Consider the following 15,638-nt stretch of genomic DNA (forward strand, 5'->3'; position numbering starts at 1 on the left):
TTTACATCACCTTATATTTAAAGAATACGTTGGGACATTAAAACTTGATGGAATATAACACAAAAATTATCAATAACTTGTGATGTTTTTTGCAATAGCCTAATACTGAATAATACATGAGCGGTGTTTAAATTTAAATCAAAATTATAAATTACACTGTAAAAAAAACCTTAAAAAAGTAATGAATATAGTTAATTAAAAATAAATTATTGATAAATCATAGATATTGATATAGTTATTTTCTAAACCAGAAATCAGAATGTATTTTTTATTAAGTATATTTACTTACTAATAGGTAATTCATATGTAATAATTATTTCTATTTATTATTCATTCATCTATTTTATATTTATATAATTTGTTATTATTTGTAAAGATTAAAATATTCTTTTAAATAAAAAAAAAAAAAAAAAATAATAATAAAAATATTTGAATAATCTTGATAATTAAATAAATCTCTAGTTGTATCGAATGAAATGTACCAATTTTTATTTGTTGTTTTAATTTGGTTTAAACTTTTATTGTTACTTAAATCTTAAAAAAATTTCTCAGTAACCTAATGTATGAGTATTATAATATATGAACGTTCTTAAATGCATTTACACTTTATTACAGTGAATGCTTGTAAAAATAAAAAAATTAATATATTTTGTCATAAAATCTTTAATGTTCTTACCCTGTTCATAAACTAAAATTTCGTTTTAAATACGAATGGCCAAACACATTCTTGAATAAAATATATGCTTATACATTATTTTTTTTTTTTTATCACAAATTGTATATAAATTCTTTATTTTACTATTGTTATTTTACAAAAGCTTATTGTTTTAAAAATATTTTTCAAACAAAATTGCACTATTCATATCGTTTTGTATAAACTGTAAAAGAGATTATTAAGTGTTTTTTTTTTTTTTATGGTCTAGTAAATATGCATTTGAATTTTTATTGAAATTATTGTGATATAGACTGGTTTAATTTATTTTCTATGAAAATTCATTTTAATAATAATATTATATTTATGCATTTTTTTCGCAGCACATAATCCGTAATGATTATAATAATATAATATACTCAAAGTTGAGTATTTTAATATGCACCACAGTGAAATGCTCAACTCAGCGACCAGTTTTCTATACCAGCAGGTTATTTAATTTTCTGAAAACTAACAAACTCTATGATAAAATAATGTTATATATATATAACCTAATGTAATTATAATACATTATGCAAATCCACTATAAAATCCAATGCTCATAAAGACCAAGGATCGTTCTTTCATAAGAAAAAAGAACTAATATACTATTATTATAAGTATCTACTACTTTGTTCGTGAGGGTAGTTTTACATTATCTGATCTGACCCAGTAAATTAGGTGCGTTCTTTTATACGTTATACTGCAGGGGAACGAAAACAACAGTTTACCCAAATTATATACGATACACGTGACCCGGTCCCCGCGACTCCTTCAGTTTGGCAGTGAAAACCTCTATTTTCTCCAAAAACACCGAACGAATAAATTTGGCTGCGCGTACGTGCCCGTATTAATGTGATCACGTGAGCAATATCTAATACAAAATCGTCATACGGTTGTAACACAGTACATTTAATCAAAGATGATAATCAGAAGCCACGTGTTGGCCGTATATATATATATATATAAGATATATCATATATGTATATTTATGTTTTATAAACAGACTCCATTTCTAATACATCCAATTTACCCGTACAATATTGGATACGCATAACAATAATATATTATTTTATATCGTGTGTAGGTTCGTTTATCGATCGAAAAAAATATAGTATTGTACTTACTCCTGTGTTTTGAGTTTTCGTTTGTATAATAGAGTAATAGATAAATTAATATATTTTTGCATATGGCCATTAAAAAAAAAAAAAATACTTAACAAAATAACAAAAAGATAAATATATTTCTCAAGTAATTATGTCGACTCCGACTGTAATTTATTACAACCTTGTCGTGGTCAAAACAATAACAGTAGTTAACGGTCTATAATATTGATTAAAGTGCCCAGTACATGGTTAACGAAATATTTATTTACCGTTAAACAATTAATTCGGATGGTAGGGGAGCAGTAGTAAATGATTATTATAGGCTACGGAAATATTTAAACGGGCGGAGATATAATCATTGGGACAATTATATTGATGAATTGTCAGACAATGGATTTAAATGAAATTCCATTTCACCCTTTGATTAAAAAATATGAGACAGACGAATTTCGTTTGTTTATAAATCGTTCATATAACACAATTGTGTGTTTAGACCAGGATTTTACTTATTAAGTAGGGACAAAATAGGAGTGGAGTGTGCATATATCTATACTATATACTTTCACACATATTACTATTTACACGATTGAATTTCGTTTGATTCAAACAAGACAAGATATTAAGGTAACACGAAGTATTGACTTAAACTGGTTGAAATTCTACAGTCGTATTATTTGTCTACATCCTTTTTACAAGACTTATCATATGACTATGCAGTTAGTAGCTACCACTTTTCGGAATAATCATATTATTCAAATTATCTCTGTAGAAAAGTTGTATTTAACATTAAATAAATTTACATAGGTTATACTATTATTACACTTAACTTTTTTTTATTTTCATAGTTAAAATAAAATAAATTATATAATATTATAATACACTATACAAGGCAGATTCAAATTTATTTACTTTATTAAAAAAGTCTTAATTTTTTTTTTTTTTTTTTTTGTTATAATCATAACATAATTATGCACATACAAAAATAATATTAATGTTTGATAATTAATTGAGCAATTTTAACTGAGCGTATTAGCCTAATAACCAGAATGACATTTGACTGTATTATTATTACCTATCTGACTATACTTTATTCTTTATTACGAATCCCGTTCATTCATTGTTAATTTCCTTTTAGCCATTACGTATTTTCCGGTAACGTTTTATAATCTTTTCCACCGGTGTAATATTTCGCCTAAGGATTTTTTTTGCCTTGTTCCAATTAACGATCTTTACCCCCTTCGTTGCCTGCACTACAGCATTTCGTCTATGGAATTTCACAAAAGTTTCACGCCAAATCACACCCCAAAAGCTTTTGTCCGGGCAATTTATTATTCTCCGTCTGTTAAATGACCCTTTGCGAAATGCCGTCTGGACACCGTAACATTTCAAACAAACCCTCATACATTTTCATTTTTTTTTTATTTTTATTTCGTTCATTTCAAGTAGAATACCGACATTTAACGGCCGTCACATTTATTATTGTATATTAAATTAAAAAAAAAAAAAATAAATACTTATACATTTGTTTGTGAAGAAGTGAAAATAAAAATACAATATGTAATCATTTATCACTTTTTAACTCCTTGGTAACAGAATATAAAAACTTTGTAAATAATAAACGCAGAGCATTCAAATAACTTAAAAATATAATAAATAAAAACAATTGAAATATACTTTAATGTATATATCTTGAATTAAATATTTAAATTATAACCTAACTTAGAATTTTTTATAAAAATCATACTAATAAAATAACTAAGTTTTTTTTATATACAATATTTTTTATATATAATATACCTTTTTAATACTTATATTAATTAGAACATTTTAATAATCTGGCTTTGAATTCAATTCCTATTTAATGATTTAAAATTTGTTCCCAGTTGAGTTTATTTCTTATAAGTACCTTTGCATAATAATACACGTTATTAAATATAAATTTGCAATTTTATGTAGTCATTTATTATGTTAAAATATTGTTGTTACTTCAATTTAATATGTATTCATATTGTTGCCGTCCTACAATTGAATCACGTACTTGTAATAAAATATTCGCATTGCATGATATTAAACTAAATGATTTTATGTCATAGTTGTTGTATGCACATTGTCACAATGTCACGTTAATGTAGCATAATGTATACCGTTAGTCCGACACATAATGAAAACTTCATACGTTTTTCAAACAATATCGTTATTGTAATCGAGTACCACTGAATGTATAGTGTATCATTAATTAATTTAAAAAAATTAATAATATTTTTATTTTAAGTATGGATATACTAAGTAATAAATAAGTAATTGATATGGATGTGCTAATTGATTTTCTAGTTAATTATTTAAATAATCATTATTTTAAAATTAATTTTGCATTAAAATAATTTTATAATTTAGTGATTATTTGTCAAGCACCCCTCATTAATAATAATTATTATCGTTTATTAAACATTATTGATTTTATAAAAAAAAAAAAACATATACATCACACACAACATTAATGTAATCTAAAAATTTTAAACATAATATTTAAATTATTTGAAAAAGTATTTATTTTTTATTTATTTTTATCTCCCATACAGAAAAGGTTCTAACATTAAGATATCGGTATATCAATTTAAAAATATTTCAATCTTTCCAGTTGATCTGCTTAAGATTAGTAACTAATTTCTCTAGTATCACTCTGTATAACGATTTAAATATCTACATACCAACAACCCTTGCTCGTTACTACTTTCTAACTTCCCTACACACATACACACACACACAGTAACTCTAATTTGGTTATCTCTAATCTTTCCTCTGCTACCATTACTTTTAACTCAATTCGTCATCTTAAACGTAAATTAAAAAAAAACTTATTACAAATAAAAACTTATTTATTTATAAGTCAATTAAAAAAAAAAACAAACAAAACATTCTGAAGTAATATTAATGGATGCCACCTTCTTGCTAACATTCCTATTGCATATTATTTATAAATTTGCTTATTATATTACGCATTATGCATACATAATGTAATTTTCTATATTTTTTAAATATAAAACAAGATAAATCTTGCTTTTAAATGATTTGTTTTTCATACTTTTAGCGTGTTGGACTTATTTAAAATGAAAAATAAGTAAAATTTATTATTGAACTTGAATAATAAGTAAATCACTAATAAGTTTAATTTAATTGTTATAAAGACGATTATATTACTTCAATACACAATATAATTAATATTTCCTATATTTAATTAATAATTATGTACAATGACATTTCAAATATAACTAATGTAATTTTATGTAGGTACCTACTTTTTTTATATTTTAACTATTCAGATTTCATTATGCGTTTAATTTTTATTCACTTTATCTTAAAGTGATCGTTTTATTTTTAAAGCTAATGATTATTAATATTTATAAATTGCATTGCCTTTGGTCGTTTCGGATTAAGTACATATCATTGCAATTGTCTGTGCCTGTCGAGTTACTATATATATTATTGTGAGTAATAATACTAGAAATGTGTTTACTAAACACGCTAATCTAGTGTTTGCTTTTAATACACTCAATTATTTTTATTTTAAACTTACAATTTTGAAATTCAGAAATTGAATTGAGACCACCCAGTGAAAAACTAACGACGCATATAGATTTGATAGTGTGTGACGACTATGATGTGTTCACGCTATCATTATTTTTCAAATTTATTAAAAACATTTTTAATTTTAAATTCAAAAGTAAACGTGGCATAAACATACTTGTCATCGCAGAATCAAAAGCACGCGATCATTGCAATAGTCTATTTTATAATATTATAATATTATGTTATAGTAAGATAAAATATAAAACGACACAAGATCAGTGCGTGATTTTAGCTTACCGTAAATCTTGATAGATGGCGCAGTAGTTTACGTATTCTATTGTATATTTTACATGCGATATTAGTGCGTCATAATAATTTTATTGTACGAATACTATCTTAATTAATTACAAACACTTTACAACGATATACTTTGAGTTGTAAGCTGCTAACGACGCTCACCGGTTGCTAAAACAATAATAATATTATGTTGCTGTCGTCAATAATATGGTACATACGTAGGTACGTCATGTATTGTATTATATTATGATACGACGACGCCGTCGCCTCCATCAATGCCGTGCTGTTTTCGTGAATCTCTGTATTATTATACGAAATCTCGGTGAAAAACAAAACTTTTGCGAAACGCCCGGGACTTCAACACGAGCGTTATATATCTCTATTATATATGATAGGTACGACGATGGTATATATATATATATATGTATAACCACCGGGTACATTTATTATAAATACGTGCCAGAGAGCAATATATATTACTATAGCAAGCTCGTCGACGTCAGACGAGTGGTGCACAGTTATGTTATATACGTATATATGATATTTACGTCTACACCGTCTGAATATTGTATTGGCCGTTAATTCGTTGTACGGAGCAGCGTATAAGTTTGCTTTTAGTGGGAAAACGACGCACATTGGCCGGTTCGAACCATAAAATATATCTATAGAACACGCCATGTGTCTTATGTATATATATATATAAATACATACCTATACAAATAAATATATATATATAACGAAAAGGAAAAGAGAACTTTTAACCGAGTCTCTATAACGTTAAGGTATGAAATAGAAGTAGCGGAAGACTCCCGAAACGACGAAATAAAAGGTGTATACCTACGCCATCCGAGGAAATCCATTATTTTATTATTAACAGGGGCCGCCGACGACGATGCGATGATTGTCGTGAGAAAGCTGCCATTTGGACCGCGTTTCGAATCGGCATCGACGCACCACGGTCCATTAAAAGTTTAATACGCACTCATTGCACTCTCTTACGAAATGTACGGTGGAAAAAAAATGAAAATAAAAACGAAAACGAAAACGAAAATACCAATCACATTTTTGAGATGAAAAAAAAAATGTTTACTCGAACGCGTCACACTTGTACCTTTTTGAATTAACTTTAGTACAGAGTTAGTGTACGCATATATGTATGATAATACAATCAATGAGAGATGATGATAATAATACACTGTCAATACACAGTATTTCCAGTCTGACGCATTTTTTTTTTTGCTTGAAAATTCGTTCGTGAAATATCACGCCGATACTTCGACACTGACTGATTACAAACTTTTTTTTTTTCGAGAATATTTAATTAAGTTTCTGTTGCAAAAAAGTTGTGATTACTATACAATATCGTGTGTACCTACCTACTAACACGTTGTAACATAATACACTAGATTCTATTGTTTACGGTTTAAAATTGGAACATTGTATAGTTAGGCTTTTAATAATTACAAACACAGGTGATCAATTTTGTTAATAATAATATATAAAAAAAAAAGAAAACAGTTTACGACAGTTAATAAAAATGATAAAACAAACAGTTTGATATTTCATGGTCGGAGAATGTATAATAATAATTATACATAATAAATTATAAGTCATGACATATTATAAATACCTATAGTATAGCCAACAAACAAACAAAATAACGATTCGATAAAAAAAAAAAATTATCAAAAATATATTTTTTTTTAAGAATAAAAAACACGTTATCAAATAAACTTGTTGTATGGTTTTCTTTTATTGGCAATAAAATAAATAAAATATTATAAAATTTAACGGTTTTTCATAATACGATTCACTGCATACAAGATTTCTATATGTATAATTAGATGTAAACGATGTATTTTATTTCTTGATAGACCCTTGTTATATATACTTATAGAAACAATAAAATTGTGTTATTTTTCGTTTGAAAAGCAATCTCGATTTGTGCACTTGATTGTTGATTTTAAAATGACTTTTTTCATGTCGTAAAATTCTTGAACAAATTTCCATTACGCAAAGGTTTTGTTACGTTGAGTGTATCTGTGTAGTTGGCTAAGATAAAGTCATGGGTGATCGTTATGAATTTTATTACTGATACTAAAATATAATACAATATAGTATAATAAATATATATGTATAATGCATAATATACCTATATACATACACATTGTTGAAGGCGTTTGTCTTCGATTATCTGACCTACATACACCGAAAGAAGTCGCAATGAATGGTCATTATGGTATATCGGATTGGAATGATAAATTAATAATATATCAATTGTCAATATTGGTGAACAAGCCATACTTTATTTTTATGATTATACATGGTACACGAACCAACGTAATTGAAAACTTAACAATCAATATATAACTACTGCGCAACAATATACAATGATTTAAGTTGTATTATATCATAATACGCATAATATCGTAATAGATTTCAACTCGAGGAATCAGACAAATTCTCTGATTGAAAGTTCATCACGCAGCTGTTATCTTTACAACAGCATTGCATTGTATTACATATACACGAAAAATGAAATAATCGAATACATATAATTAAATAGAAATGCGTAATTCAGTTACTGCCGCCGATGTACGGTGCGAATGTGTGACGATGTAAAAGGAAAAGTAACTACAATATTTGCGCAATAGAAAAGGAAAAAAAATAAGAAATTAACAGACGAATAAAACTTCGTATTTGGTCACGAATGCAAAATGCAAACAAGCACAGTACCGCAAACAGAGTGTAACACTATCTAGTCGATAGCGATCTCTGATTAACTAATAAGGCCAGCCATAAAACCTAATATATTATTGCTATACACTCATTTGAGTTATTTGATTTCAAAATAGCGAAATAAACTCCATTAAGTTTAAAATAATAAATAAAGAATAAAACCAATATTCAAACGAACATTAAAAAACATCTGAGTATAATCATATTGATTGTAGTATTATAATCTTCTTTCAGAGATTAGAAATCGCATCACATCAAATTTGCTTCTTTTTCTAGACGTGTAGTTATTTCTACTGTGCCAATCATAAACAATTAGACAACAGCTACAGCTTTTTAAAAGCATTGTCAATGCGATAATACCACGATAAACAGTAAACAAAAATATTAAGATGAGGGTGACACCGTAACACATTACAATGAAAATTAGAAGATAACGAACAAATAATATTACTTTCGCTTTAAGTTTTAAAATACCTAACGACATGAGCATTGTGATGTGTACAAGGCGACAAAAAAAAAAAAAAAAATGCGGTAGTGCAGGTCAGCACCAGTCAGTGCTATAGTTCTCATAAATACAACAATTCAGTATCTATTCGAACAATATAAGTAATAAATCAAAACTGTTATATATTTCAAGAAACAAAAAAACTTCTTATTTCTGTATTTTAATAATAAAAACTACGTTAGAACATTTTTTCGTGCTATATAAATAATATATAATAATTGAAAAATGACCAAATGCAATGACTCGTATACCGTTTTACCCATCACGCTTCGTTCATATAATAATTATATAATATATGTGTTGTTTGGTATGGTGTGCGAAAATCAACGACGGATAAGAACTCGCAGGTCTTACGAGTGGCGCGGCGTTTGGATTTCCGTGATGTCGAGCAATTAACACACGGTCTAGGTGGGTCGTGCGTGATTTCCATCGCCTGCTATCGTTCATTCCTATCGCCCGGCATCTCTTCTAGTGCCAAGTTTTCCGCACACACCGAAAACTCGGTATCAATTAAATAATAATAATACTACTGATACTATATATACATATATATATATATTAATAATATTATGTAGGTACTATGCATTAATATAAATAGTATATGCGCCCACGATAAAACATCGTCTGGGTCCCGTTTATAAGCTAATGAGGTGCAAACGGGTGATTAATGGTTGGATGTGTGTATACGTTTGTGTGTCCGGGAAAATCGTGTGACGGTATTTCGGTTGTAACGACAGTGCGGTAATAGAGAAAACGTAAATGGGTCGCGGTGACTTGCCCCGAAAACTTTAATGAATAAAATATATTATATTCCGAAAACAACGATACATTAATCGTTTTTCGATAAAATATTATTGTGTAACTCCAAAAAACATTATAACATGATTAAGACCATCTTATATTTTTGTGAGTAACATAACTCCACACTAAGCTATAGATATAAGAAACTTGTGTCACTAAAATAATAAACTAATCTGCTTTGACATTTTTAAGCACGAAATTTGACACAGATGTGACTTGTAAATATTATAAATACTATTTTTTTTTGGTATGCACATATTATTAACTAGAATAATTAATAATTTTTAAATTTCAACGTCTATGGACATAGGCACATAGCTTATCCAATTAAAAACAGGGCGGACGACTGTGTATAATGTGTATGAAAGACGAGCTCAATTATCTTGTGATAATTTATTTCACCCCGAGTTCTTAATTTTGTTTAATATTGAAATATGTGTTGCAAGCATTTGAGATTTATTCAATTTTTGCAGATTCACAATGAGATATACACTTATAACTAAGATTAGGTCATTAAAGATGTTATTATGTATACATATCATTAGTACAATACCGCGGCTGTGCATTATTTTACGTATCATTTTTGTACTCTCATCAAAACTTGCAATATATCATTATAACTTATAATAAATACGCAACATACGTATTGGAGGAATCTGAGCAAAATAAATAACATTTTAAATAAAAATGATGGAAAATCATTGTGCATCAGGGGTACAGTAATACATACATATCAACATGAAGTTGACAGTTTATTACACAACTAATATCATAATGCTATATCTAAAAAGTTATTCAACTCAAATTAACCAATTCGCATTGTCCTATAAGTCTCATAAGCGTTTAAGTAATTCGCGGTTTCGTCTTTGCGTGGTATACCATACACACATACTACTAGTATGTAAATAAATAAGAATCATCATTAATATCTTGAATATTTTAACGTGTTTTTTTTTTTTTTTAAATATACGATAACTAGTAAAAATATATTCCTAAATATGCAAATTCCAAATAGTATATTTAATTCTAAAGATACAAATTTAAAATAATTCCAATCAAACCCATCATCTCTTCCTATAACTGTATTAATAATATACATTTACGTATTATATATTATTATTAAGCAGTCGTTTGGCAATCATTATTGTTACATAATTAAATAACAGTTCGATTTGATGACATTGCAATTTGCATATTTTAGTCATACATATATTATTTTAATACGATTAGTTTTAAATATTATTATTAGTGTCTATTTATAACTAACTAGCTATATAACCTATCTTTACTGGGGTAAAAAAATGAAAACATTGAACCACGGAGCTATCAAATATATCGTATATCTCATTTCACCTTAGTACACTAAGAAACAATAAATTAAATATTTTTTTCTTTTAATTTAAAAACAAAATATTATTGCAACGTATAGTGGATCGTCGGTTTGTATATTTAAATTTTTACTTTTTTAAGAAAAACGAAATTCATATATGAAAATATGAAGCAACTAGCATTTCAAAATGTCATAAGCAATCTTGACAATATTTGTTGTAAAAAAATAAATAGCTACATGATAAAAATAATCACCTATAAATCGAGTTAGAAGTTTCCGAAATCATACTGAACTTAAAAAGTGCACTTTAATTTTTATAGATAGAAAAGATAAATGTATGCATTATGTATATAACTATGTATTTATTATCATAAACGTACGTATATAAAACTGACGAATGCGTATATATGTAGATCCAAAATACTTGTAAATTCCAAAAATTACTATTGATATATAGTCTATGATAAATGATAATAATATAATACAATGTATTGTAGAAACTATAACAAATTAAATAGAATGTTCATCATGCGTTTCAGTAATTAATATTTTATAATGCCCACTATTAATGTAGCATTACACATAGCAAGTTACGTCAATCTAACTCACCGATGCGACATTTTCTGTTGTACTGTACTATTTATCCAAAATTAATAGATAGCTAAAACAAGAGAAAATACGGTAATGTCAATCATCGTCGCCATAGATTATATACATTATCCTACTCTGTTAATACCTCGTGTTCTTGTCGATAAATTGCACTACGAGTGACAGGTAAAATATTATGTAGAGCAGTAATCGTCTGCTTATTTAGTGAATATCATTAAAGTCTAATAATAAATCAATCGATAAGTACCAAGGTTTAGATAAAAAAAAAATAAATAATAATAAATCTGTGTGTTTATTTAAGCGTTATGTACGTTTTCTTGCAGTGTCCGAAACCGCGGCAGGTTGCCACGTCAAGACGTGTATATGAAGTGCAGTGTATAATCTAAAAAAATAAAAATGTACAATGAAATAATAATTAATAAGTCAGTATCTAGGTATTTACGTCGAAAAAAATATTTCAAATAATATATACTTAATTTGTGCGAATTGATACGATTACAAAACACATTACTGTAATAAGTACTAATTAATTGTAAAATAAAATAAAAATGGTATACCAGATACCTATTATTGATGTGTTTACGTGGTCAGCGTAAATATTATAATCATAAGCGGTAATAATACCGCTCATTCCCATCTCCTCTAGAAAGGACATAAACTCCAATGCATTTTATGGGTGTTTGATAATAGTTACGAATATTTTGATTAATTGAAGTTTGAACTCATACTTATAAACTATATTATGGAGGAAAAAAATTGTCAGAATTTTCACGTCACTGTAACAACGTTCTATGTTACCCAAAAAACTTTTTTTTTCATAACAACTTCTTCTAACAAATTATGGTTTAGAGATTAAATACTTCTTATTATCATGTTTTGTTATTTTTTTAGTCATTCACACATTTATATTATTATATAAAAATTACAAATGATACAAATTAACGTACATTTAATTATCTACATCATTTAAAATTAAGTATATGTCCTTTTACTAATATACTAGGATAATGGGAGCAAAAGGGTTAAACCCTAGGCTATTCCTATTCTTACACAAGGAAATATCAAGGAATCATTCAATCATAATATTATAAATTATATACCTAAAAATAAACATCATATCTTAAAACCATTCATGTACTCGTATTATTTTGTACTTTTGTATTTGATATTTATTTTTATTATGGATCACAAAATATTTTTAAATCAAATTTTAAACAACCAGATACATTAAAGTGAGTTTTTAAAAGAAGAAACTGAAGATAAAAAATTACTTATTTCTTTAGAAAATCTAAAAATAAAACTAATTGGTTCATTATATTCAAGGAGGAAATAGAATTCTGAAAGAGATTGTTTTTAATCTTATTAATAAGGGCTGGTAAAACATTGGCAATAAATTATTGTGAGATAATAATTTGTATTTTCATCACATAATTGGTATATGGATTTTTATGTATACATTGGTGTTTATTAAAAAAATGTAATTAATGTAATAACTCTGGTTTTCATCAAAAAAATTAACATATATAAATTACGGCACTATACAAGTGTATCTCAGTTTACGGGAAAATTGGCGTGGCCAGTGTATACCGCTTTTAAACGAATTAGAACAAAATCGGTCTATCTATCTAAATGAATAAAAAGCAATGTGTATGTGTGTGCACCAAGTCTTACATTTGAAGAAAAAATTGTTAAACGTTATTAACAATCAAAACGATATAAAAATATTGAGTTTGTCGTTATTCAGAATTAAAATTTTTAATATATTTTATAATTTATATCTATTAAATAATTGAAAATTAAATATTTCTTTTAATGATATACCTACTATGTATAAAGTTGTTCGTTATTTTTTGTTTGATGATATATCATATATTTTGTTAATCGTTATGTTTTGTTTTTGTATTATTTAATTATTTATGTTTATCGTTTTCCGTTATTATTACTTTTATAAATTTCAACCGTTTTTTGTCAAACATAACGTTATTAAATACCTAACGTTTACAATTCTTGGTATGCACACATATTCACCCAAGTCTATATAATGCATTTGTTGTTCTAAATTTCGGTACATATAATCATACGATAGTTGTATATTTTCAAAGTCCAAAGAATATATGTGTCTCAAAAATTTTTATATTCTAACGAACAAACGCACAATAATTTTTATATAATATTAAAAGAAAAATGAGAAGAAGAATATCAAAATTATAGTATACTTATGCGGTGTTTAGTGCATTGATACTTAGCTGCAACCAACTATGCAACACAAAACGCATCAGAAAAATTTCTGCGTGCATAGGACAGACGTGTATTATATTATTATTACTACGATAATATGAAGTCTTCGAATACCTGCCAGTCAGTTCGGATATAAACATTGAATAATTAATTCTCGGATTATACGACGTTCGATTGTATTTGTATATTATGTTATGATTAAATATCATCGAGCTGCCGATGCTATCAGATATACGTACATACACTTACACATATACATAATATATATAATGTGAGTACTATAATAAGCCTACAGCCATTCGCCGTCGGGTCGGACTGTTTAAAACAAACATTTGGTCATTAATCTTTCAGCGTTACGTGTCAGGTTTATAATTACACAAAGTCGTTTCGTTTTTAATTTTACCTTGCCCAATTGACGGTTTACTCTCTGTCCGCGCTTTTTGATGTATTAATTATTCTGCGGCTTAATAAAAATATATTATTATTATATATTTTATTATTACATCACGGACGCGGTCGGGCCGAGAAGAGACTACAGCTGCGGCTACTCTTCGTCGGAATTTTCGATCTGACACGTGTGTTGCGATCCAAACATTTTAGAGTTTCGCCCGAAACACATATTATTATTATATTGTTGTGTAAAAAAATAAAGCGTGCTTAAAAATAAATTTAAATAAACTATCGTCGTTATATTAATAAGCCGACTAAAAACATGCGGCAAAAAGACGAACTGTGTAGTACGTTTATATATATATATATATATATATATATTATATAATTTATATAGTATACGTGATGAGATGATACAACGATACTATTCTATATATATATATAAACACTATGACCTCTTTGTATTGACCCGGTGTCATTGATTTATACCACGCGACTGCGTTCGATTCTTATCGATATCGCTTAGGTAATTTTCCAATTCTGGCTCGAAGACCCGTTGAATAATAAAAAATAAAACTCCACACACCATTAATACGCGTTTAACTATAGTTGTAATATAAACAGCCGTACATTTTAAATATTGTTACGAAATCCTGCAAATTCTTAATCCCTCCCACCGCAAACGCCACTGCAGACACTTCAATTGCCGTATAGATGTTAACATAGATACTGAATATTATTACGCATAGATGTATTATAGTTACAGGAATATAAGTAGCCAGATAGGTACTCGTATATAGTGATTTACGCAGCGTGATTATGCAGCGTGCTACTAGTTTTTCGACGATGGTCGCCGATTGCTATTTATCGATATATTATATTATAGGTGATTAAAAAAGTGGGAAAAAAATAAACGTATACATTATTAATACTATTATTATTACGCTCTGCGCAATTCTTGGACCTGTACCTATATGTATATATATATAGTTGGTGGAAGGAAGTAGGGGACTTGGCGCTTATAGAAAAACATATTATACGTACCTATTGCCATCGCAAACGAGTATAGTTATTTCGTTTTGAAAATAATTATTTTCCATGTCTAACTAGTCAAACGAATGCATATTATTATAACATTCGACGTATTGCACGTTTAATATGTACGCTTAAATCAATATCCTAAATTAGTGTGACATCCCAGAACAAGAATGATCACCAACATCGCCAAACGCAGGCATATAGTATCAATACAGTTGTCTCATCCCTACACGCAGTTTAATTGGCAAATATACATAAATTGTTTGCATTCAAAACAAATAGCGTAGAGCGTAGATAAATAACGATAATAATTGAATGATATATTAT

This window comes from Melanaphis sacchari, unplaced genomic scaffold (genome assembly GCF_002803265.2).
Source record: "Melanaphis sacchari strain LSU unplaced genomic scaffold, SCAv2.0 Contig0_pilon_pilon, whole genome shotgun sequence".
NCBI lineage: Eukaryota > Metazoa > Arthropoda > Insecta > Hemiptera > Aphididae > Melanaphis > Melanaphis sacchari.